Here is a 24,340-nt window from a genome sequence, read left to right on the forward strand (position 1 = left end):
GGATGGATGCTGAATATGGGACTGCAGTGTAGAAACATGAGGGTTTTATGTTTCTTGAGTCTGGGGGAGCTGGGAGTATCAAAAGGTGGTGAACTCCACCTCCAAGTGAGGGGCTGGGTTAAGAAGCGGACAGCTTTCATCTTCACACCTTCAGGTGACTGGTGTGGAACAGCATTATGCTCAGCAGTCATCTTTCCAGCTGCAAATCAACTGTATATGAGATGGGATTTTACACAAAAATTCTATCACAGTGAGAAAAGCAGATGAAAAACCTTTGAGCCTTGCTCGTCTGTTTTGGCCTAAAATGCTTAGTCACTGTCCTGGTGTCATGAAAATCTATACAACATGTGCCTTGCTTGTGGATAGATGAGCAAAGGGAAAGCTCAGGCTTCCATACACTGAAAATAATAAAGTTTTACGTAGAGTAACGTACCCTCTTTTAGTATAATATTTCTGAAAGCACACAGATGTGTTCTATTTCTTTCTAGAATGGTAGCTCATTTTACTTCTTAATGCTTAGGAAGCAGATACGGTATTTTTCTGTGTGCCTGTTGTACTAGTGAATGGTCAAAAGTCCTGGGGACCGAAGGCTTCCATTTTTTCACAGGAGAGGCATGTTATAGCCGGGACAGGGACAGTGCAAGTTTCCAACCCATATGTGTCAACTGTGATCTGTAAGGAATTGCTTCGAGGACCAAAATAGTTCAGTCTTCATGCTTATTCATTCATTGGCCTCTCTGCTGATACTTCCAACTAGGGGCTAGTTGTAGTGGTGGATTTTGTGATGTGGGTGCCTCTCCACTGAGAACAGGACTGAAACAACCAAACACCAAATCTAACTGAAGAGATGTAATTTTTGAAGTCAGTGGGTTTTGGATCAAGCCCATAAAGTGTAAAAATAAAAAAGGTAGCATGTATATGAAGTGTTCATGTAAATAATATATGAACTAGGGGTATATCTGAAAAGTTCAAAGATTTTAATTAAATTATAAACCACTTCTGTGATGTACTAACTTCACAAAGTCTGACCCGTGTGGTTAATGAGAGTGACATGTTGACTGTGAATTACAGCCTCTTAAAACAGTGTATTTGTTAGATATCTCTATTTATGTAATATTTATATGCAAATGTATACATTAAATGTATTAATACTGAAAACTACTGAGAGTACTTTCCATTCGTTGCTCTTGGTTTAAGTGTTAACTTTTTATTTAGATATATCAAAAAACCTAAAATGGGAACATCAAAATTGCTTTTAAAAAATGGAGAATAGCTTTTAATTTTCAGTGTAGCAGCATTTATGCCTAACATAGTTGGCTTGCTCTTTCATAGTATCAAGAGAGAGACTCTGTGTGGGAGAGAACACAGCTGCTAGAAAGTATGTCCAGGGGAGAGAGACAGTTGCACATAGGAGACCAACAAGGAGCAATGGAAATGAGGCTGTGAGTGGGAGTGTACCAGGGGAGAAGCAGATGCAGAACAGCATGTGAGCGGGGAGGAAATCTATGTCTATCTTTAGAGTTAATTCATTTTAAATAAATCTGATGGGTACTTATGATAAGGAGTGGTTGAGAGCATATGAACACTACCTAACTTTATACTCCCATCATTCAAAAGTTTGGCCAGCTGCTGTTAATTTTCAAGTTACAATTTTCTACTGAAACTATATTTCCACAATAAAATGTATGTTTGTATCAATATACTATAGAGCACAAAAATAAAAAAAAACTTGGAACAAGTTTATACAATGACATTTTGAGGTTCTTATGCTTTAATTGAAAGTTTATGCAGATGACTGTATGAAATACTTGTACTCCACTAGGAGAGATCATCCAATAAGAGTTGGAAGATTGAGTTTAACTAGTACCTCAGTTCTAAGTGGCATGGAGACTTAATCAAATTTTTGAAGTATTAGGTACATCTACTAAAAGCTGAGGGGAAAACCCACGGCACTGAAATTAATTAAAAGGATGAACAAGCACAGGATCATTGGTGATCACCAGTTCAAACATGAAATGAGACTTCAGCTTGCTAGAGAAATACACACCAGTTAATTGCTTTCACCTTTAATACAACTTTCATGAAGGGAGCCAGTCTACCTGTGAGTGTGCCTGTCAGAATGGTTTTCACTTCACTATCACCAGTATGGATGTGAGGCATAGGAATTACCTGCAGTTACAAAGAACTGACCAATTTATTCTTCAAGCAGTTCTCTTTTTCAGAGGATGAATGGAGTCTGGTATGGATAACTAAATGCTCACTGCAGTCTGCAAACTGGTAGTAGGTGGAGCTAGATATAGAGAAAGCGACACTTCTTAAAATTTCTAACACATTAGTTGTTACGTCGACTCTACATTATGCGACTGTTCAAAATCAGGTTACACACACAGTGAATCGTAAAAAGAAATAATTCTCCAGAACTGTGAAGAAATAATCAGCTTCTTACACTGTCTATAGAAGCAGAGGTGCTGCTAACCTTTTGGGGTCCCTGAGGAGGAATATTTTGGAATCCCCCTTACCTTTCATCCACCCCCTAAAAATGTTACCTCCACAGACCAAAAAATTCTCAACGTCACACATTGTAACCCGCTTGTTAAAAAGTCCATGTTAAATAAGATGAACAGCATTTGAGGGTAATGCTAGATCAGGGACCCCAAGCAATTGCTTAGTCTGCTTATACCTAGTGCCACTGCTATATAGAAGGATGCTGATGGCAATTTGAATATTATTTTTAAACAAGAGAAGATTTAAATTAGTTCTCCAACATTTCACTCCTTACTACGCCATCCAGATGAATTATGGAAATTTATTCCTTTCACATAGGGACCAGGGCTGCTGCAGAACCATCTGAGGCTCACGGGACTGCAGCTGATTCAGAGCATGACTCCTGAACCCAACTGTTCAGATGTCTACTGTTAAGCTAGAGCAGTTTGTGACTGCCAGTATGCCTTGACGTTCTGTCATTTTTCCCTATCTACTTCAATGGCTGTGTGCACATATTCTGCACCACCCTCTTGTACTCAATAAAGAATGCAGAACACAGCTAAAGAGAGAAAAATATGGGCTCTACTTACAGAAAGCACTTTGAAAATCTTATACAAATATATTAGTTAACCTTGAGCAGGCGGGAATTCAGTCTTAGCCTGATAGGCAGTAAAAGTGACACATGAGATGAATCACAAATTATGCTGATTTTCTTTTAATGAGCCAAGTTCTTTGCTCCTGTGCAAAGGAGATAAAGGATGAAGTTGTGTCTGTAACAAGCATATCTCCAGAACTCTGATATTTACTCCCCTTTGCGCACTGAGAGGCAAAATTTGGCATTGCCAACATAGGCAAGTTTCTACAAAATGGGAATACAGGCTAGAAAAGAGTCTGGCTTCTGGGAAGCAATGTTAGGCATACTGACCCCAGAACGAGAGAACCTTTACTGTGTATGCTATGCAGAATTTATTTCAACTACCTGCTGGAGTCTGCATCTGTATGCCTCTCCGTTTTCAGTCCATTTGCTGGCAGAGATGGGAAGCATTTGAAAGGTGCCTGCCATAGTGGTGTCAAGGTTCACTGGAAAGTCAAAAGGGAGTGGACAGGTGTCTCTTTCCTGAATCATTAACCTCTAGGCTTAGGAGAGCTCACTCTGATGTAGGCATAAGAATCCCTAGTAGTTCTCAGCACTAGTAAGTTAAGTGGTGTATGGACAGATGTGTTTGTATTCCATTGAGTCCGCAGGTTGTAGGATTCTGCCAGTACAGCCCCAATATGTAGATGCATTTTTGTGCCCATGCTGTAGCAGAAGATTTAGCCATTTTGACCAATTTTCTTTAAAGGCTTGCAGTGTGTAAAACAAAGTGATTATCATGGTAGCTGTTCAGTGAGAATGCCCTGCAGCCAGTGGAAGTTAACAAAACAATCAGAATTTTTTTTAAATTGCCATAAGTGTTTTTTGTCATTAAAATTAATGCATCTTCACTCACCAATCTGGATTAACAGGTTGTTTCCTCTTTCTACCAGGAGGCAGCAGTGTCTCAAAAGAGTGAAATAATTCGCTTTGGGGTATTTTCCTGAAAGAAACGTTATTAATCATTGATAGTTGCACCAATTCAGCCAGCTGTAGCCAGGTCAATGTAGATCAGCTGCATCCTTGCCCACTCAAAAGTGTAGAATTTGCGGAATAAGTGCAAAGGATTTATGATTTATAAAAAAATAATTAATGAGTTATAAAACAATTTGTTATTGAAATTGTTTTCATGTGACTTAGTTTCTTCTGAACTGATTCTTTTAGTATTGATAATGTCTTCCCAGTTCAGTGCCCCAATTAACTTGTATAAATGGAGATTATTGGAGAGAAATATAATATAGTTGAATTTAGTATTCAGTGAGAAATGTTGATGTTCTGAACTTATTTTTCTGAGAAGTAATGAGTCATTCATTGTCTGAATACTTTAAAACAGGCTAGGCAAAGCAGCTGAGAATATTTTGCATTGTCAGATAATCTCTTAGGATTTTTCCATCTCTAATTTCTTTGCTTAAAAGAAAAAGGCATGAAAACTTTAGACAAAATCTTACACTGGGATTGTGTGCATATGCTTTGCTCTTTATTTAATCACTGTTAGTAGTAAAAGTAAAGTAACTGAATATTCATTATTTGCTTCTGTTTAAGTTATATATAATATTGCTGATAGACAGTGTTGCGTTTACTCCTGTTATGTTTTAACTATTGTATTCCAGCTCTATTCTGATCTATTAGAAAAAAGAAAACAAAGGCACTCCACTAAACCATTGCACAACTTGCAATTTCAGGAAAATTAAAACCAGCAATCTTAGTAGTTTTTCTACAGATTTCATGTCCTGGCCAAATTTCAACTCAATATTTGCACTGTAGCTTCCTAAATTCCCCTTGCATGTGTTTATTTTTCCACTTTCCATCCAGAAATACTAGTTTTCCAGCCCATATCCGTTAATTTTTTTTATATTCCCTGTATATTAAGTAACTCATTTTGTAGATTATGGGGACAAATGTGTATTGGGGTAATCCTATATGCATATTCTCTATTGTTGCAAGTACATAACCTGGAGATACACATTTCAAAGACCACCCCATTTTCTCATGATCCTAAGGAAGAACAACCACCTGGGCTGATTTGACTGATGTGGACTTGCTTTTTGTTATTGAAAGCAGTTATCTTCTGAAGTTTTGATTAGCTTTTACTATTCTTTTTTTGTTCTCTCTTTGATATGTTTCATTTAACAAAGCATCCCTGTTTGTATCATGTGAATTATGGCAGTGTAATGTTTTCTGGGTAGATGTCTTGTGATTATATATACTTTCCTTCTAAACTGCAGTATATCAGAATAAAAACAAAACTGGCTGCATAATACAGCTGGTAAGTAGAGGCCAGTTTATGTGGCGGGGGAGGGCAGAAGATGGCACACAACAAGAGTGAAACTCTCCCTATCTATCTAGTTGTTCCCAACAGTGAAATACATCTGCCTCTGGAGTGAACTGAAACATGTGCAGCTGCATCTGGAGTAGAGTGTGAATTTATCTATAGAGGAGGGCACAAGCTGATATAAAATAAGAGTAAAAGTCTCCTTGAAGCACAATCAGCCTTCCTGGTACAGGGGAGTATAACTGGTGCCTTTTTCTGCCACCAGTGTGAATATGGCCCGTATAGGTAGGTAGGTAGATCGAATATATAATGCAGCTTCTGCTCTCATTCTTCTGTTTGAAAGCTACTGAAATATAATGTAAGGTAATATTATTTTATTTCATACTCATCTAGACTAGTATAAAGATAATTTCTTTAGAATAGCAGGTGCCCATGTCCTGCCTAATTAGATTCTGAGTAAGAGCTTGGATGCTGAAGGCCACATTCTGCACTAAATTTACATCTGTGTAATATGATGTAAGTCAGTGTAGTTCTGCTGGTTTACACCAGTGGAGAATCTGGCCCTCAATGTTTTATTGTTAAGTTACTGTGGATAGAAGATGTCTGTTCTCATGTGATGGCTTTGCAAGGCAGTACCTAATAGGTTGTCAAGAGCGGTGTGGTAGTTTTAGATACACAGAAGAACAATGCTTATTCTGCTAAAGGCCTACTTCTCTTCTCACATAGGTTTCACACTGGTAAAATTGCACTGACCTCAGTAAAGTTCATCCTGATTTACATTAGCATAAATAGAAATAGAACTGGGTTTTAATAAAAATGGAAAATGAGGAAGAGTATATTACAAACTGTCAAACTATTACACACTGTCATTATAGTCCTCATGTGAGACACCTGTGGTGCTTCTCTGCTATTACTGCAAAATACCCTCGCATTTAATTTCTGGGCTCGCCAAACTGTATCCGTCTTATCATTTCATCTTTACAACAAAGTGATTCATCTAAGTGACAAAAATGGATAGAGCAATGAAAATTTAAAGCCATGTACTCTTATTTTTGGCTCAAAGTGCCACAACATTCATATCAATTTCACAGCTGAAAGGTCACAGTAAGCAAGAGGGGGACAAATGTTTACTATTTTTAAAAAAGTATTTATGAACCCATGCATGCAAACACAGTTAACCCACCCATGGTATATTTCTAAATAGGAAAGGGAATATGAAGACTCCAAATGGGGTAAACATCTTGTCATAAACAGATAGCTAAGGATTAATGTCTCTTTCACCTGGAAAGGGTTAACAAACGACACCTGACCAGAGGACTAATCAGAAAACAAGATACTTTCAAATCTGAGTGGAGGGAAGCTTGTGTGTGTCTTTTGTGCTCTCTGGGCTCTGAGTGACCACACATACCTACAGGCTCTCTAATCTTTTGTTCCAATTTTGTAAGTACAAAGGTAGAAAGACAGTTTAGTCTTTTTAATTGTTTTTCTGTATTTGCAACTGTGTATCTGGCTGGTGGAGTTTTAATGTGTATTTGGCTAAAAGTATTTTAAATTGTATTCTGCTGGAGAAAAGCTTTTCTCTATTGTCTATAAGCTGAAAAACCCTGTAATATTTACCAGCTAGATTACAGAGATAACTTTTACTTTCTTTCTTTTTATTAAAAGTTTTACTTTTTAAGACCTGTTTGATTTTTTTCCCTAGTTGAGGCTCAAGGGAATTGAGTCTGTACTTCACCAGGGAATTGGTGGGGAGAAGGGAAGGATAAATTTCCTCTGTGTTAGATTCACGGAGCTTGAATCTGTATTGCCTCTGGGTGAAGGGGGAATCCCTTTGTTTAGATTCACGGAGCTTGAATCTGTCTATCTCTCCTAGTGTACCCAGGGCGGGAAGAATCTGGAAGGAAGAAAGGAGGGGCAAGGGAAATGGTTTATTCCCCTTTGTTGTAAGACTCAAGGAATCTGGGTCTTGGGGGTCCCCAGGAAGGTTTTGGGGAGACCAGTGTTTATCAGACACTCAGAGTTCTGATTGGTGGCAGTGTATCAGATCTAAGCTGGTAATTAAACTTAGAGGATTTCATGCTAGTACCTCATGTTTGGACTCTAAGGTTCAGATTGAGGAAAGTATACTATGACACATCTAACCTGGGATTGAAAGGACATATATATAACAGAATCTCAGACTTGCGGTCAAGCTCTTTTCTCTGCTACACCAGAGGAAATCAAGTATAGTTCTTCAGATAATAATTACTCCAGATTTACACTGGTGTAGCAGAACAGAATTTGGCCCACAGAGCACGTACAAGAACGTGCACAGTTCCGGTATACAGTGAAGAATTCCTACACACTGTTGTGCAGGGCTGATTTGTGGATGGGTTGGGATCAGCAAATCTTCTACTGCTCTGAATCCTCTGATTCTCCCTTCTCCTCCACCTCCTTCTACCTCGTCCCCATGAGGCTCTGGGGCCACAGAGCCTAATTTGACCTCAGTTCAGCAAAGCACTTAGGCACTTGCTTAAGTTGAATCGTGTACTTAAAGCCATCTGTATTTAAGTTGTAGTTAAGCACATGCTTAAGGATTTTTCTGAATTTGGGTCTTAGGTTGCAGTGGTGGCTGCAGAGATGCCCAATTCCCACTCTGCAGCCTGGGGGAGAAGAATTTCTTCCTTCATTACCCCTCGTTAGATCTCCAGCACCTAGGTACATTATTTGGACTGAGTGCTGAAGAGGGCTTGTCCATTTGTTTTCACAGATTAATAGATTATAAAACCAGAAGGGACCACTGTGATAATCTAGCCTGATCTCCTGTATAATACAGTCCATAGGACTTCCCTGAATTAATTTGTGTTTGAGCTAAAGCAGATCTTTTAGAATAACATCCAATCTTGATTTTAAAATTGGCAGTGATGGAGAATCCACCAGAACCCTTGGTAAATTGTTCCAATGACTATTTATACTCACTATTAAAAAATGTCCCTTGTTTCCAGTCTGAATTAGTCTAGCTTCAGCTTCCAGCCATTGGATTGTGTTATACCTTTCTCTGCTAGATTCAAGACCCCATTATTGAATTTTTGTTCCCATGTAGGTTCTTACAAATAGGATCAAATTGCTCCATAATATTCTCTTTGTTGAGCTAAATAGTTTGAGCTCACCACTATAAGCTCATATTTCAATGTTTTAATCATGCTTGTGGCTCTTCCCTGAACCCTGTCCAATGTGTTAACACCCCATAAGGCTCTAAGGATGTGGGTCATCAGTTTCAACAGGTGTAGAACCTGGTGCTGTGGGGGACCTTGGGCTCCGACACATCTTTGTCATCCACCAAGGGAGACAAAGTGGCACCTCACTAATCACCAAGGTCAGGTCTGGGGCATCTGTTTGGCTTGCACCTACTATTTAAGCCAGAAAGTGACCCAGGTGGGTTGACTGAACAACTGCATAGGCTCCCTGTGGCTGCCACATCAGGCCCCATTCTTTGCCTGTCTCCTGCAATCTGGATCCAGTCTTGTTCTGGTTCCTGCTCTGCTCCCATTCCATTCCTAGTTACCGCCTTGCTCCTTCTCCATGTCGGATCCTCGCCTCAGCTCTTGTTCCTGACCTTATGCCTAGCTCTTGACCATTGGCTCTGACCCTTGGCTCAACTCCTGACGCTGACTCCAGTTCTGATCTTTGACTTGACTCCTGACCATCAGGCCAGACCACCCATGTCCCAGTTCCTAACAATTGCCAAGACCTGCTTAGACTTCACTCTTCATGGTACCTGAATGGAGGAGGAGGACTTGCTGCTACCCAGCAGTTCCTCCTTGGCCCTAGTCCACCAGAAACAAGTTAACTAACTTCAGACAGGAATCTAGCACTGTGGACCCAAGTGACTCCATTTTCAGCTGAGAATCAGTTGCTCCACAAATGACTTGTTCGTTCCTATGGAGAAGTTGCCACACTCCTATCATAGGCATAATTCCTAATTCTGAACCTTAGAGTCCAAAATGTAGGTGCCTGTATGAAACCTCCAAGCTTAATTACCAGCTTGGATCTGATAGCGCTGCCACCAGCCAAAAATTTCCAGTGTTTGGCTCACTCTGGTCTCCCCAAAACCTTCCCTGGGGGACCCCAAGACTCAGATGCCCTGAGTCTTACCACAAAGGGAAATAACCCCCCTCCCCTTGTCTTCTCTTTACTTCCTCCCCAGGCTTCCCCTCCGTGGGTTATCCTGGAAGATTACTGTACTTAAACTCCTTGAATTACAAAACAGAGAGGGCAATTTACCTTCCCCCCTCCTTCTTTTTCCCCCTCCCAGTCTTTCCCTGAGAGAGACCGTAATCCTGGCACAGGGATTTCTATCCCCTAGAGCCTCACTTAGAAAAGAAAATCCAACAGGTTTTAAACAGAAAAGCTTTATATAAAAAGAAAGAAAAGACATAAAAATGCTCTCTGTATCAAGATAACAATATACAGGGTCAATTGCTTAAAAGAAAAATATGAATAAACAGCCTTATTCAAAAAGAAATACAATTTAAACATCCCAGCAACTACACACATGTAAATACAAAAAAAACAATAAAAGCCTATTGTTTTTCTACCTTTGTACTCACAACTTGGAAACTGAAGATTAGAAGCTTGAAGATAGAAAGATCCCTCTCATAGCCAAGTGACAGACAAAAGACTCAGACAAAGGGACACACCCCAAACATTCCCTCCCTGAGCTTTTAAAAATCTTGTTTCCTGATTGGTCCTCTGGTCAGGTGTTTGGTTCCCTTTGTTAACCTTTACAGGTGAAAGAAACATTAACCTGTAGCTATCTGTTTATGACAACTCCAGGCTCAGGGGGGACCTCCTTCACTCAAGCAGGATCTCTCAGTTCCCCTACCTGAATGCTTTGATGGTGATCACCGGAAGTTTAGGGGATTTTTGAGCCAGCACCTTTTGTTTTCTTTTCTGTCCTCACATGTAACCACATAGACCAGGCAAAGGGGGAGCTGGTGATGAGCCTACTTACAGGGGAAGTGCTGCGCAGGGCTTTGCCCCTTTTGGAGCAGGGCAGTCCACTTTTTGAAAAAATGGGATGCATTCTCTGCTATATTTGATAATCTATATTGAGACTGTATTGCGGATGCAGTGCTGTGGAAGCAAGGAAAGGATTCTCAAATTACAAAGGATGAATATAAACAAATAACCAAGTATATAGGGACAAAATTAGTAAGGCCAAGGCACAAAATGAAATTAAACTAGCTAGAGACATAAAGGGTAACAAGAAAAAATTCTACAAACACATTAGATGCAAGAGGAAGACCAAGGACAGGGAAGCCCGTTACTCAATGTGGAGAGTAAAACAATAATAGAAAATGTGGAAATGGAAGAAGTGATAAATGACTTTTTTCTTCGTTTTCATCAAAAAGTTTAGTAGCAATTGTAGCAACTTAATGAATGCCAGTAAAAATGTGGTAAGATCAGAGGCTAAAATAGGGAAAGAACAAGTTAGAAATTACTTAGACAAGTTAGATGTTTTCAAGTCACCAGGTCCTGATGAAATATATCCTAGAGACTACTCAAGCAGCTGATGGAGGAGATATTTGAGCCATTAGTGATTATCTTCAAAAAGTCCTGGAAGATGGGTGAGATTCCAGATGACTGGAAAAGGGCAAATACAGTGCCAATCTATAAAAAGGGGAATACGGATAACTGAGGGAATTACAGATCAGCCATCTTAACTTTAGTGCCCAGAAAGACAATGGAGCAAATAATTAAGCAATCAGTTTGCAAATACCTAGAAGATAATAGGGTGATAAGTAACAGCATGGATTTGTTAGAACAAATCATGTCAAATCAACCTAATACCTTTCTTTGACAGTGTAACAAACTGTGGATAGGGGGAAGCGGTAGATGTGATATACTTGACTTTAGTAAGGCCTTTGATACTGTATCACATTACCGTCTCATAAACAAACTAGGGAAATGCAGTCTATATGGAGCTACTATAAAGTAGGTACATAACTTGTTGGAAAACCACTCCCAGAGGGTAGTTATCGGTGGTTCCTAGTCAAGCTGGAAGAATATGTCAAGTGGGGTCCCGCAGGGGTCACTTCTGAGTCCGGTTCTGTTCAATATCTTCACAAATTATGTAGATAATGGTGTAGAGAGTACACTTATAAAGTTTGCGGACGATACCAAGCAGGGAGGGGTTGCAAGTGCTTTGGAGGATAGGATTGTAATTCAAAATGATCTGGACAAACTGGAGAAATGGTCTGAAGTAGATAGGATGAAATTCAATAAGGACAAATGTGAAATACTCCGGTTAGGAAGGCCCAATCAGTTGCACACATACAAAACTGCCTAGGAAGGAGTACTGCGAAAGAGATCCGAGGATCATAGTGAATCACAAGTTAAATAAGAGTGAACAGTGTAATACTTGCAAAAAAACAAACATCATTCTGGGATGTATCAGCAGGCGTGTTGTAAGTAAGACACAAGAGGTAATTCTTCTGCTCTACTCTGCGCGTATTAAGCCTCAGCTGGAGTATTGTGCCCAGTTCTGGGTGCAACATTTCAGGAAACGTGGACAAATTGGAGAAAGTCCAGAAAAGATCAACAAAGATGATTAAAAGTTTAAAACTACCTTCGAGCTCAACAGATCTGCTCCTTGGGAGAAATTCATCCCTGCACCAGTGCTGAACCCAGTGTAGGGGCAGCTTGTGTTTCCTCTACAGTGGGGCTGCAGAAGACCGCCTTGGCCCCCGTGCAAGTTAAGTTTTTGCATGAGAAGGGAATATCTGGGATGTAGCAATGTCCAGGCCACAACCCATTCTGCCCTTATGGCTGGGGATCCTCTAGTGAGTGGGACAGAGTAGAATCTGTAATGTAACCTTTACTTAGCTATGGAATCACAAGGATACATCCATACTGTAGTCTTTATGGTTATGAGGATACTATGCTCATCACACAGAGGTGCGCTTAACAATTAGTTATTCTAACGATTATTCTATTACAGTTTATGTCCAGAATCAAAAAGCAAAATGTGATATTTTCTAAAGGCATTTGATGTTTGTGACTATCTCTGACATCACATCTCGGGTAATTACTTTTAGTGTGCAGTCCCCTAATATGCATGCATGCATGCATGCAGCCATAACTCAGATGGTGTATGCTCATAATCGGGGCCCTTTAACAACGTGGCCTAAACTGTTTAAGTCTTTGCTCCTCTCTTTCAGTTAGGTACAACATATTTAGAAATTATCCAACAAGGCTTACAAAAAACTTGGGTGAAAAATTTAACCATTAACTCTACCTTTTCTTTGTATGTGTGAGAATTTCTTATTTAGATTCAGTTGAAACTTTATCCACTTGAAATTCAAAGCAATACATCCAAACCTTACAATTAGCAATGGAAATATAGAAATAATGTATGCAATTATTGTAATGTATTTTGCTATTTTGGAATTATAATGACATCAGGGGGATTGCCAGGTGTAATATGTTGCAACGTATTTATTAAGTTAATGAATTTAAAATATTATAATCAGTGAAGTATACAAAAATAAAAAGGGAATAGATTGTAAAACAGAGAGACTGGGTGAATGGAGCGGACTGATGGACAAAGGTGAGAGAGATGAAAACTTTATAACAATTGAAAAGTGATTAGCACAAAAGAAAGCAGCTAATGCCAAGATCCTCAGTAGATCTTCTGAGAGTTTATGGGGAGAAGCAAGGATAGATTCTGCATTTCAAGTGTTTTTTTACGTTAGATGTAGGGAAATACTGAGTAGGAGTAGAGAGGGTATATTACCTCTTTATTTGAAACTGATGTGACTGTTACTGCAATATCGTGTCCCGTTCTGGTACTCTCAATTCAAGAAAAATGTGTTAGGAACTGAGATGTAGACAGTCTGGCCCAATGATCAGAGCAAGAGTCAAAATCTGAAGTTGAACCAAGGATCAGAGCTAGAATCAGAGCTGATGGTCAGGAGTGATGATAAGGACAAGAGTGAGAGATAAGGCAAAGAACAGATACAGAACAGGAGCAAGGCAGGAACGAGGAGCAGGACAGAAGCAGAGCAGAAACCAGGAATAGTTGGATGCAGAATGCAGGAGACAGACAATGGGCAAATGTCCAATGCAACAGAGTCTTCACAATTGCTTGGGCAATCCACCTGGGTTATTTCCTGACTTAAGCAGTGAGTGTGAGCCAGTCAGTTTCCCTAAGCCTTGGGCATCCTGATAGGGCTTTCTGTGGAACCTGATCTTCCAAGATTAATGAGGTGCTGCTTTGTCTCCCTTTGTCATGACAAGAAAGTGTTGGAGACCTATGTCACCTGCAGCCCTGGGTGCTAGACCTGTCAAAACTGAGGACTTGCACTCTTAAATCATTACACCCCCACCCTCTTCAGACCCATTCCCTTCTGGGATAGCACTGGGACTGTATTGTTGGGATGATCCTGGTGAAACTTTTCCGTTCTGCTGGTGCTCCAAACGTGGGGTTGGAGACTGGGACTTGGCAGGTTGCAGGCAGACCTTTTGACAATATTTGGAAGAAAAATCTTCTCCTGCCAGAAAATAACAGGGTCAGACAGTCACTTTTCAGAGTGGAGCCACACCTTAAAATAACTGTGTCCAAATGCTAATCTTGGGGTGGACAAATGGGGCACAACATTTTGATTAGCTAATTCTGTGTAATAATTAAACTATTACTAAGAGGAAGAAAATAATGAAATCAATAGAGCCAAATTCATCCTCTATGGGTTTTAGTAGCATTACATAGGATCAGTTTGGTCCGTTGAGAATATTTTATGAACAGAAACTTGGAATATAAACACAAGAACGGCCATACTGGGTCAGACCAAAGGTCCATCTAGCCCAGTATCCTGTCTTCCAACAGTGGTTAATGCCAGGTGCTTCAGAGGGAGTAAACAGAACAGGTAATCATCAAGTGATCCATCCCCTGTCGCCCATTCCCAACTTCTGAAAAACTTCACTAGATATAAGAAGAATGTAACTATTAACAAGCCAATATAATAACATAATGATAATATTGTAACTGTTATAAAAACCATGCAGCTTTACTTAAAATATGTGGCTGTGTTTACTGTCTACAGTTTGTGTTAAGTACTGCATTTATGCATAAAAGCCTATCTTTTCTCTGCATAGCTGGATGTGGATAATTGTATTTAGAGCATCTTATTCATGTAAGTCAATCATTAAAATATCAAAGCTGCACAGACTGAAGGAACAGCAGTTTTTCATCATTCCAGTGACCCAAATGAAATGCAGATTGTTTGATAAATGCTTTGGTGTAACTTCTCTTCTTCTCTCCAAATATTCTCCTGAGAAATGCATCTTCAACACTAATGCAACAAACGTATTAAGAGTGGGATAAGTGTAAGCTTTTGTCTTCATTAATATAAACACTTCAAACATTTTGAATGCAGGGGGACAGCAAAATATATTCCTACACAGTTGCCATTATTTTCTGATATGTCTTTTGTATTGCTTTTGTTTAACATCTTGGTATTAATAAAAAGAGCCTATATCTATCTTTATATAACCTTGATCAGCCACTTACCCAGTCAGAACATGGGCAGGTATTTTTTAAACCAACCCTGGGAATCATTTAATTTTTTCATTGGATGAATGATCAGGTATATTCATATATGATTCCGAACACATACAGTTAGTAAACACTAACTGAACACAAAATGAAATTAATAAGCAGTTAAAGAGCAGACACATGCTCAGATTAATTTATAATGTTTTTCACAAATGTACAAATTTTGTAGCAAATATTTACAAAATTTTACAGTGTTTACATAGCTTCATCAGGACTGGCTGCCAATTTTATAATAGTGTGACTATAACAGCATTTATGGAGGGGCAGAAATACAATCTATTCTGTAATTCTGTGCATAGGGCCTAACTCTTCTCTTTCTTAAGCAAGTTCAAAAGTGGTGTAACTTTCTTGTCTTCAGTTGAGGTACTCCAGTGTGAATTAGAGGAAAATCAGGCCCACCCGGCCATGCCAATTAGGTCTGATAAAGTATTACAGATTGTCAGGACAACAAACGTATGTTATATCCCATTGGCCTACTCTCCAGTGGTCTAAAGAACCCATTTCTAGGTCGGATGGTGTCTCTGTCCCAGTGGAATGAGTATAATTCTTATAATCAGGAGGATGTCTGTGGAGTGTGGGTGTGGCCCTTTATCTGGTAGGTAGGCAATGGAAAATTGCACAGATCTTGGGGCATTACTGAGGGCCAGGGTATTTGCATGGTGGTCTAGTGCCCCATACTTTCTGAGCCTACTTGTTCCTCACAGAAGCACGTATTATTAACTACTTACACAGCAGTAAAACTTTTCATTGCATTTTACAGAGATGAGCTGAAACCCACCCAACCAACTAAAAAAAAAAAAAAGTCAGCCATTGTCTTATAAACAGAGCATAGGTGATTAGGAAGCTACTGATAGACACTAAATACGGAACTCCCGGATGCAGGATTTACACATTCAGTTTGCATATTAAAACTGTACTTCACAGTAGCTGTGCCAAATTTGGTGGTTACGTAAACAGTCAGACTCAGTAACTAAATAAGTTAAAGCTGCTCAGAAAACAAGTGTAAGTGGCAACTTCCACCTACTTGGGTATCATTGCTAGTGAACAATAGGTATAGTATAAATACCCTGTGGGATTTGAGGAGGTAATAGCAAGAAAAGCGACAATTTTAGCTTAGTTTATTTTTCTATGCCCCTAATTGCGTCTCCTAGGTCTGTAATTTTTACACTCTGTTTTTCATCTCTGAAGTTGACCTGGCTAATTTAAAGTTAAAAGATGGGAAACAAAGGGCAGGAATAAATTATCAGTTTTCAGAATGGAGAGAGGTAAATAGTGGTGTCCCTCAGGGGTCTGTACTGGGACTAGTGCTGTTCAACATATTCATAAATGATCTGGAAAAAGGTATAAACAGTGAGGTGGAAAAATTTGCAGACAATACAAAACTACTCAAGACAGTTAAGTCCAAAGCAGACTGGGAAGTGTTACAAAGGGATCTCAGAAAACTGGGTGACTGGGCAACAAAATGGCAGATGAATTTCAGTGTGGATAAATGCAAAGTAATGCACATTAGAAAACATAATGCCAACTATACATACAAAATGATGGGGTCTAAATTAGCTATTACCACTAAAGAAAGAAATGTTGGAGTCATGGATAGTTCTTTGAAAACATCTGCTTAATGTGCAGCAGGAGACAAAAAAGCGAACACACTGTTCGGAACCATTAGTAAAGGGATAGATAATAGGAGAATATCATAATGGTACTATATAACACATGGTATGCCCACGCCTTGACTACTGCATGCAGTTCTGGTTGCCCCATTTTAAAAAAAAAAAATATTAGAATTGGAAAAAGTTCAGTGAAAGGCAACAAAAATAATTGGGGTACGGAACAGCTTCTATACGAGGAGAAGATTAAAAGCCTGGGATTCTTCAGCTTGGAAGAGAGACGACTAGGGGGGATATGATAGAGGTCTATAAAATCATGACTGGTGTGGAGAAAGTGAATAAGGAAGTGTTACTTACTCCTTATTATAACGCAAAAATTAGGGATCACCGAATGAAATTAATAGGCAGCAGATTGAAAACAAACAAAAGGAAGTACCAGTATTACCTCATATAATGCACAATCCACTGTGGAGCTCATTGCCAGAGGATGTTATAAAGCCAAAAATATAACTGGGTTCAAAAAAGAATTAGATACGTTCATGGAGGATAGGTTCATCAATGGCCAAGAGCCAAGATGATCAAGGATGAAATTCTGTGCTCTGGGAGTAGATGACAGGGGCTGGACTACTGAAATTGTGCTGTTCTGTTCATTCCTTCTGAAGCACCTGGCATTGGCCACTGTCGGAAGACAGGAAACTGGGCTAGATGGACTATTGATCTGACCCAATATGGCTGTTCTGTTATTAAGTGTGAATCTCTTCTGTTAATCCCTGAGATATTCTTCAATCACTTATTTTCTGAACAGCATACATCCTACATGTAATTTTCATCCCTGTTTACATCTAAACTAAATTTACATTACATGTTAATATTTACATCCAGACTTTCATGGGTGATATAGCTGCTTACACCATGTGTGTATCTGACCCATTCTGTCTGACTGCTATAGTTCCAATAGACCCAGTCTTGAAAATATCCCTAATTTACTGCTTGAAAATGGCACATTTGAATGGAATCTGGGGAGGAGGTAACTGCTTTCCCAAAATAGCAGCTAGTTATTTGATACACAAAGACTTCCTCCTTCACACTCACTGTTATCAAACTGAGACTGATAGTAGCAGGTAGTCTCTGCTATTTACAATAGGCATAAAAAGGTATTTTTAAAAAGTTTTCTCGAACTGATCAAAAAGCTGAAGATAACTCCAGGACTCAGCATAGCTTTTAATATAGTTTTGTGGTCAGTTTTCCTTTAATGAGATGTACAGCTCTTGCTGTGCTACTGCTGTGTTTCTGCTGGACACTATGCATGTTATAGGGCAACCTTTGAAATAATTGGATCTCCTCATGCATAAAGGAAATGGTTTCCAAAGACTGTTACTGAGTCTCCTGTGTTATCTTCATCCTTGTACTGTTATTTCTCCCCCTGCCACCATCCTCACAAGCATTTCTGAATATTTAGAACTCATATGGGAGATTATGAGGCTATCGGACCTTCGAGCTGATCTTGAACGGCAGCCACACACTCATCCATACCACTGCTGCCTCACTGTTTCTTGCTTTTCAATGCCCACTATGAATACAGCCAGTCAGAAAACTATTTAGTTCCCACAAAAAATGGTGATAAAAACGATCATTTCCATTTTCGTTGCAATTTTTCTGCAAAAGTTTTTGGGTTTTATCAGAAAATCAATTTTTGTTTGTCTTTTTTTGCCATAAACAAACAAACAAAAATTAGCTTCCCCTGAAATTTTCTGTTTTTTGTTGAAAAAAGTCACGTTGAACATGGACATTTCTCACAGAGATTTTCCATATTGATAAAAAAGCTACTTTTCACTACAAAAAATATTTTGAACAAAATATGTCTAACAACTGTAACTGTGAGTCATAAGAAAACTCCAAAAAGCTCTGACTCATTTTTGAGCAAAATGTTATGTGAACTCAGTTATTTCCGCTAGGTTCTCATCAGCAGAGACTCACCCCAAACCGTGTGGGACTAAATTCCATTCCGATTTACACATCATGCAACTCCATTAACATAAGAGGCATTGCACAGGAGGTAAATCAGCACTAAACACTGTAGATAAAAGAAAGCTCTTTCCTGCTGTTAATCCTTTACCCCAAAGTACAAAATACCTATTCCTTTGTAGTTGTTGTTTACTTTTGTTGTATTCCTGGGTCTTGGGTTACTATAGAATTCTGTCTGTGATTTGCTATTGTTTTTGTTCTCAGAGTCATAGAAATGAGGGATAGAAAAGACCCATCAAGAAAGAGGAAAAAATTCATAGGCAGGAGTCGTAGACCAAGCTGGATGAGCAAGCATCTCAGAGAGGTGATTAAGAAAAAGCAGAAAGCCTACAAGGAGTGGGATCAGCAAGGAAAGCTACCTTATTGAGGTCAGAACATGTAGGGATAAAGTGAGAAAGGCCAAAAGCCATGTGGACTTGGACCTTGCAAAGGGAATTAAAACCAATAGTAAAAGGTTCTATAGCCATATAAATAAGAAAACAAAGAAAGAAGAAGTGAGACCGCTAAACACTGAGGATGGAGTGGAGGTTAAGGATGATCTAGGCATGGCCCAATATCTAATCTAATCTTAGATCCTCAGTCTTTAATGAGGCTAATGAGGAGCTTAGGGATAATGGTAGGATGACAAAAGGGAATGAGGATATGGAGGTAGATATTACCACATCTGGTAGAAGCTACACTTGAACAGTTATGGGACGAAATCGGGGGCCCAGATAGATCTTCATCCACGAATATTAAAGGAACTGGCGACAGTGAAATTGCGAAGCCCATTCGCAAGAATGTTTAATGAATCAGTCAACTCAGAGGTTGTCCCGGTACCGATGGCGAAATGTGCTAACATAGTTCCTATGTTTTAGAAGCGGCGGAAAAACAGTGATGCCGAGTACTATAAGCCTGTTAGTTTGACATTGTGTATGCAAGGTCTTGGAAAAAACTTTGAAGGAGAAAGTAGTTAAGCGACGCTGAGGTCAATGCGTAATGGGACAGAATGTAACATGGTTTACAAAAGATATATGCATCATGGCCAAGTAGCAACCTGATCTTCTCTGAGACAGTACAGTATTTTTAGACCAACATCAGTGGATCTAATTTACTCGATTTCAGTAAGGCAATTGAATGGGTTCCACAGTGGTGAATTTGCGTTTAAATTGGAAAGATCGGGATGGAATATGAAATGTGAAGTGGATAAGGAACTGCGTTTAAAGGGGAGACACAACGGGTCATACTGAAGAGTGACCTGTCAGGCTGGAGGGAGGTTACTGAGTGGTTCCTCTAGGATCGGTTTTTGGTGACATATCTTCTGTTACTCTTTTTATTACTGACCTTTGGCAAGAAAAGAGTGGGAATGGTGCTAATGAATTTTGCACGCATGACTACAAGCTAGGAGGTATTTGCGCTTAACCACAGAGAGGCCCGGGAATACTCCTACAGGAAGATTCCTGGATATCCTTGTAAACGGCAGTAATAGTCAATGAGGGATGAATTAAATAGTCGAAAGTGCAAGGTCATGCCATTTAGAGATTACTAACAGAATTTTTAGTTGATAAATTGGGGATCCATCAGTTGGAGAAACAGAGGAGAAGAAGGACCTCGGAGTATCTGGTGATCACGCAGGATGGATCTATGAGCCGCCATGCTGATATTGGCTGTTCAAAAGGCTGATGTGGTTTGGATGCCATAGGCGAGGTTTTCCAGTAGAGACTTAAGATAAGGAGGTGAGAACCCCATCTGGCATATGTGTGGAGTTCTGGTCTCCATGTTTGAGAAGGATCAATTAAAACTGGAATATGGTTCAAGAAGGGCTACATAGGATGATCCGAGGAATGGGAAAACCTTGTTTTTAAATGAAAGGAGACTCAAGAGCTTGTCTTGTTATCCTAAAACAAGAAGGCTTGAGGGATATATTGCTCTTACATAGGATAGTCAGAGGGAATAAATATCAGGAGGCGAGGATTAATTTTAAGCTTGAGTACCATGTGGACACCAGAACAATGGATATAACTGGACACTAGGAACTTTAGCTTGAAAGTTACTATGAAGGTTTTCTAACCATTACAGGAGTGAAAGTTCTGGAACAGCCTTCCCAAGGGTAGCAATGGGGACACAAAGTATCTGGCTTCAAGAGTAAGCTGATAGTTATGGAGGCGATGTAGATGGAATAGGACTCATTTTTGGCAATGGAATTGGATTCTTTGATTATTATCAGGTATTACTGATTCACCATATTTTGGGGTTGGGGAAGAATTTTTCCTCTCAGGGCAGATTGGCAGAGGCCCTGGAGGGTTTTTTGCCTTCCTCTGCAGGCGTGGGGCAACGGGGCACTTGCTGGAGAATTTCTCTGTACCATGGAGGTCTTTAAACCACGATTTGAGGACTTCAATAACTCAGACATTAGGTTAGGCGATTTGTTGCATGGCAGTGAGTCGTCCCGAGATTCATGTGGCCAGAAATAGGGGCAGCCGCCTAGGGGGGCACCACTAGGTCTAAGGGGCCCGGCTCTGCGAGAGCCTGAACAGAAACACGGGAAGCAGTGGAGCAATGTAAGAGCAGGGCTGCTTGGGTCTAGAGAGAGCCGGAAATGCAGCACAGTCTGAGGGGAGGAGGGGATTGGCTGCTGGGTCTCTGCGGAAGGGGTGGGGGAAGGAAATCACCTGTGAGTGTGACTCTTTCCCCTGGTGTCGAGTTGAGGCGGCTCTGGCACTTGGCAGTATCCTTTTGTTTGTCCATAACCATCCATTCTTCCCCCTCTGCCCCACAGAGCACCCCCTTTCTCCTCCTCCCCCCCATGGAGCACCTCCTCTTTTCCCCCTCCCCTCCAGACCAGGAGGCTGGGTTGGGTGATGTGTAGGGGGCAAGGGAGAGGCTGGCTTGCCTGCTGAGGAATGACAGTGAAAGTAACTCACTTCCGGCAGGCAGCCAGGATTGGAATGGTCGCACTGGGCTGGCTGGATAGCCAGCTAGCATGTGCGAAAAATCAGGACAGGGGGTTGGGGCAGGGTGAGCAGATGTCCCACTTTTATAGGGCCAGTCCCAATTTTTAGGGGTCTTTTTCTATATAGGCCTCCTATTCCCCCCACCAACCCTGTCCTGATTTTTCACACTTACTGTGCCATGGTCACCCTAGATAGGGGTAAATTGGTCGCCTATATAAGACCAAGCTCCAACATATCAGGACTGGCCTAAAATCAGGCCATCTGGATCTGGTCACCTAGCTGGGAGCGCATCTCTCCCTGCTGGAGTGATCCATTCTCATCCATTTGGGGAGCTGCACAGGGCAGGATGAGCTGCTGTGGCTTCCCATGGGGTGCCCCGTCCCTGAGATCAGATGCTGTGCTAACTTCCCCATAGGGTCCATTGGGCTGCGGTGGGTGCCCATTGGCGTGTGATCGGACCTGAGGGTTTGCTGCTGCTGTTGCCACTCTGCACCCAAGAGGTGGATTTTGGGTCCTGCACGTTTTCCACCTATTCTCCTCCTCTACTGCAGCTGTTGGACCAGCAGGCTGGAGGGGGTGAGCCAAGCATGAAAGCAGTACTGTGTTTTGCATTTAAAGTGTTCATTTAACAAACTTTGTTTGCCAAAAATGCTTGCTAACAATCCTGAAATTCAATTTCAATTATTTTTTTGAAAAAAAATCAATATCTTAGCCAAAACACAGAAAAATTAAGTTGTTGACAATTATTTGTTGACAAGTTTGGTCTTCGGGGAAGGGAGTGGGCCAGTTTTCATCAGAGAAACAAAAATGTTGGACTGACTTATCTATAGCCCTGTTACTGCTAAATAGAGCCCTCCAACAACTGTAGTTATGCTCATCTCCTTACTAATGTATAGAGCTGGGGTCGGCAAGTGCCTACGGCACCACGTGCCAAAGGTGGTTAATTGCAAGCTGATTTTTGATGGCAGCAGCGGCCGAGCTGAGCGGCTGCAGCCTATGCCACTGCTCTGGTTCGGTTCTGGCGTGCCTGGGGTCCTGGCCTGCGCCCACTCAGTCACCCATTGCTGGCCCCCTGGGTACCCCAAGGACCCCAGGCTGGCAGCGGCACTGAGCCAGGCCGGAGAGCTAAGACACCCGGCTGAGCCACTGGGTAACCCCTGTCGGCCTGGGTTCCATTCACTCAGCTGACTAAGCGGGCCTGAGCAGGACTAAATTCAAGACGAATAGGAAAACAGAGCAACTAATTAGACAAACGTGCAAGAGCCTAGAGCAGTGGTCCCAACCTTTTTTCGGTGGCCCCCGCCAAAATGGACTGGGCGTGCGCCGATGAAGGAAACGGCAGTGTCAGCAGCAACGGATGAAGCATCTCACCGAAATGATGCAATCGAAATTTCGGCTGGCATTTCAGCAGATGCTTTCCTCCTGCCAGTAACAGTGGGTGCACTGAGAGGCCCTGCTGGGGCCCATGGGCACCAATCTGGGCACCGCGTTGGGGACCCCTGACCTAGAAAGGCTCCTGAAGCACGGGTGATCATTTTGATTTAAATGGACTTGAACTGTACGAAAATTGATTACAGTTGTTGCCACATGCAAAATCGATGATGGACATTGTACAGTTTATTCATACCAGCAAACTTGTTGACATATATCCTAATGTGTACATTGCTAACCGTATTCTTACTGACAATTCCTGTACACGTAGCATCAAGGAGAACGGAGTTTCTCAAAACTAAAGCTCGTTAAAAACTATCTCCGCTCTACAGTGAGTCAGGAACACTTGACTGGTCTTGCTATTCTTGCAATCAAATAGGACATCACTTTGTCTTTGTCATATGATGACATTATTACTGATTTTGCAGCCAAAAAAGCCAGAAAGATTGCTTTTAATTAAAAACTAATCCTTGTTTCAATACCTCTTCATAGAAATTTCAAATAAAATGTTGATAAATTGAAAAAAAATATTTGCATCATTTTGTCAAATCAGAATTTTTTCTATAGTGCTGCTTCTTTAGTGCTAGTCCATCAGCTGTACAGTGTGCTTAATTAAGTTAAACTGGTTTTAATAACATGCATGTGGCAAGTTTTACAATACTGTAAGCTTATGTTTGTGTTACTAAGAGCAAGACAGGCACAGGGGCACCAGTTTAATAATCTCGCCTAGGGCACCATAAATCCTAAGGACAGCCCTGGTTACAGGAGTGGGTGGGTGAGATTCTGTGGCCTGCATTGTGCAGTAGGTCAGGCTAGATGTTCATAATAGTCCCTTCTGACCTTAAGTCTATGAGAATCTAGTTCATTTCCTTGCCAATACACCTTTCTTTGTCCCTACTGTATATTTTCTAGTGTTTTTTACAGTCTAGCATTGAAAGTTCCAAGCAATGGGGCTTCCACCTCTTCCCTGTGGGATGCTATTCCACAGCCTCATAAGGTATATCTCTCACTTGAAGTCAATAGGAACTTCATGTACGCAGCACCTCTCAGTGGCCCTTAGTGGTATGTTTACACTGCAAAAAAAAAACAACCCCTCCCCAAGCCCTGTGACACTCAAAGTTGGCATCTTCAGGCTCACGGGGCTCACACTACAGTGCTAAAAATAGCAGTGTAGATGTACCTGCTCAAGCTCTGAGATCCACCCACCTCACTGGGTTTTAGAGCCCAAACAGGAATGTCCGTGCTGCTATTTCTAGTGCTGTAGCACAAGACATGAGCTCTGAGTCTCACTGCCACAGATATTTTGCAGTGTAGAAGTAAGAGTAAATAAAAAATACATATATTGCAGGTCCTGAGGAA

The 24,340-nt window shown here is 40.7% G+C and overlaps 1 protein-coding gene across 6 annotated transcripts in view; it reads left to right on the plus strand.

The window, feature by feature from the left end:
- The window catches only part of NEK11 (NIMA related kinase 11), a 194,273-nt gene that overhangs the window by 104,472 nt on the left and 65,461 nt on the right, over window positions 1-24,340 (plus strand). The gene's annotated exons all lie outside the window — the stretch shown is intronic.

This window comes from Chelonoidis abingdonii, chromosome 2 (genome assembly GCF_003597395.2).
Source record: "Chelonoidis abingdonii isolate Lonesome George chromosome 2, CheloAbing_2.0, whole genome shotgun sequence".
Taxonomy (NCBI): Eukaryota; Metazoa; Chordata; order Testudines; family Testudinidae; genus Chelonoidis; species Chelonoidis abingdonii.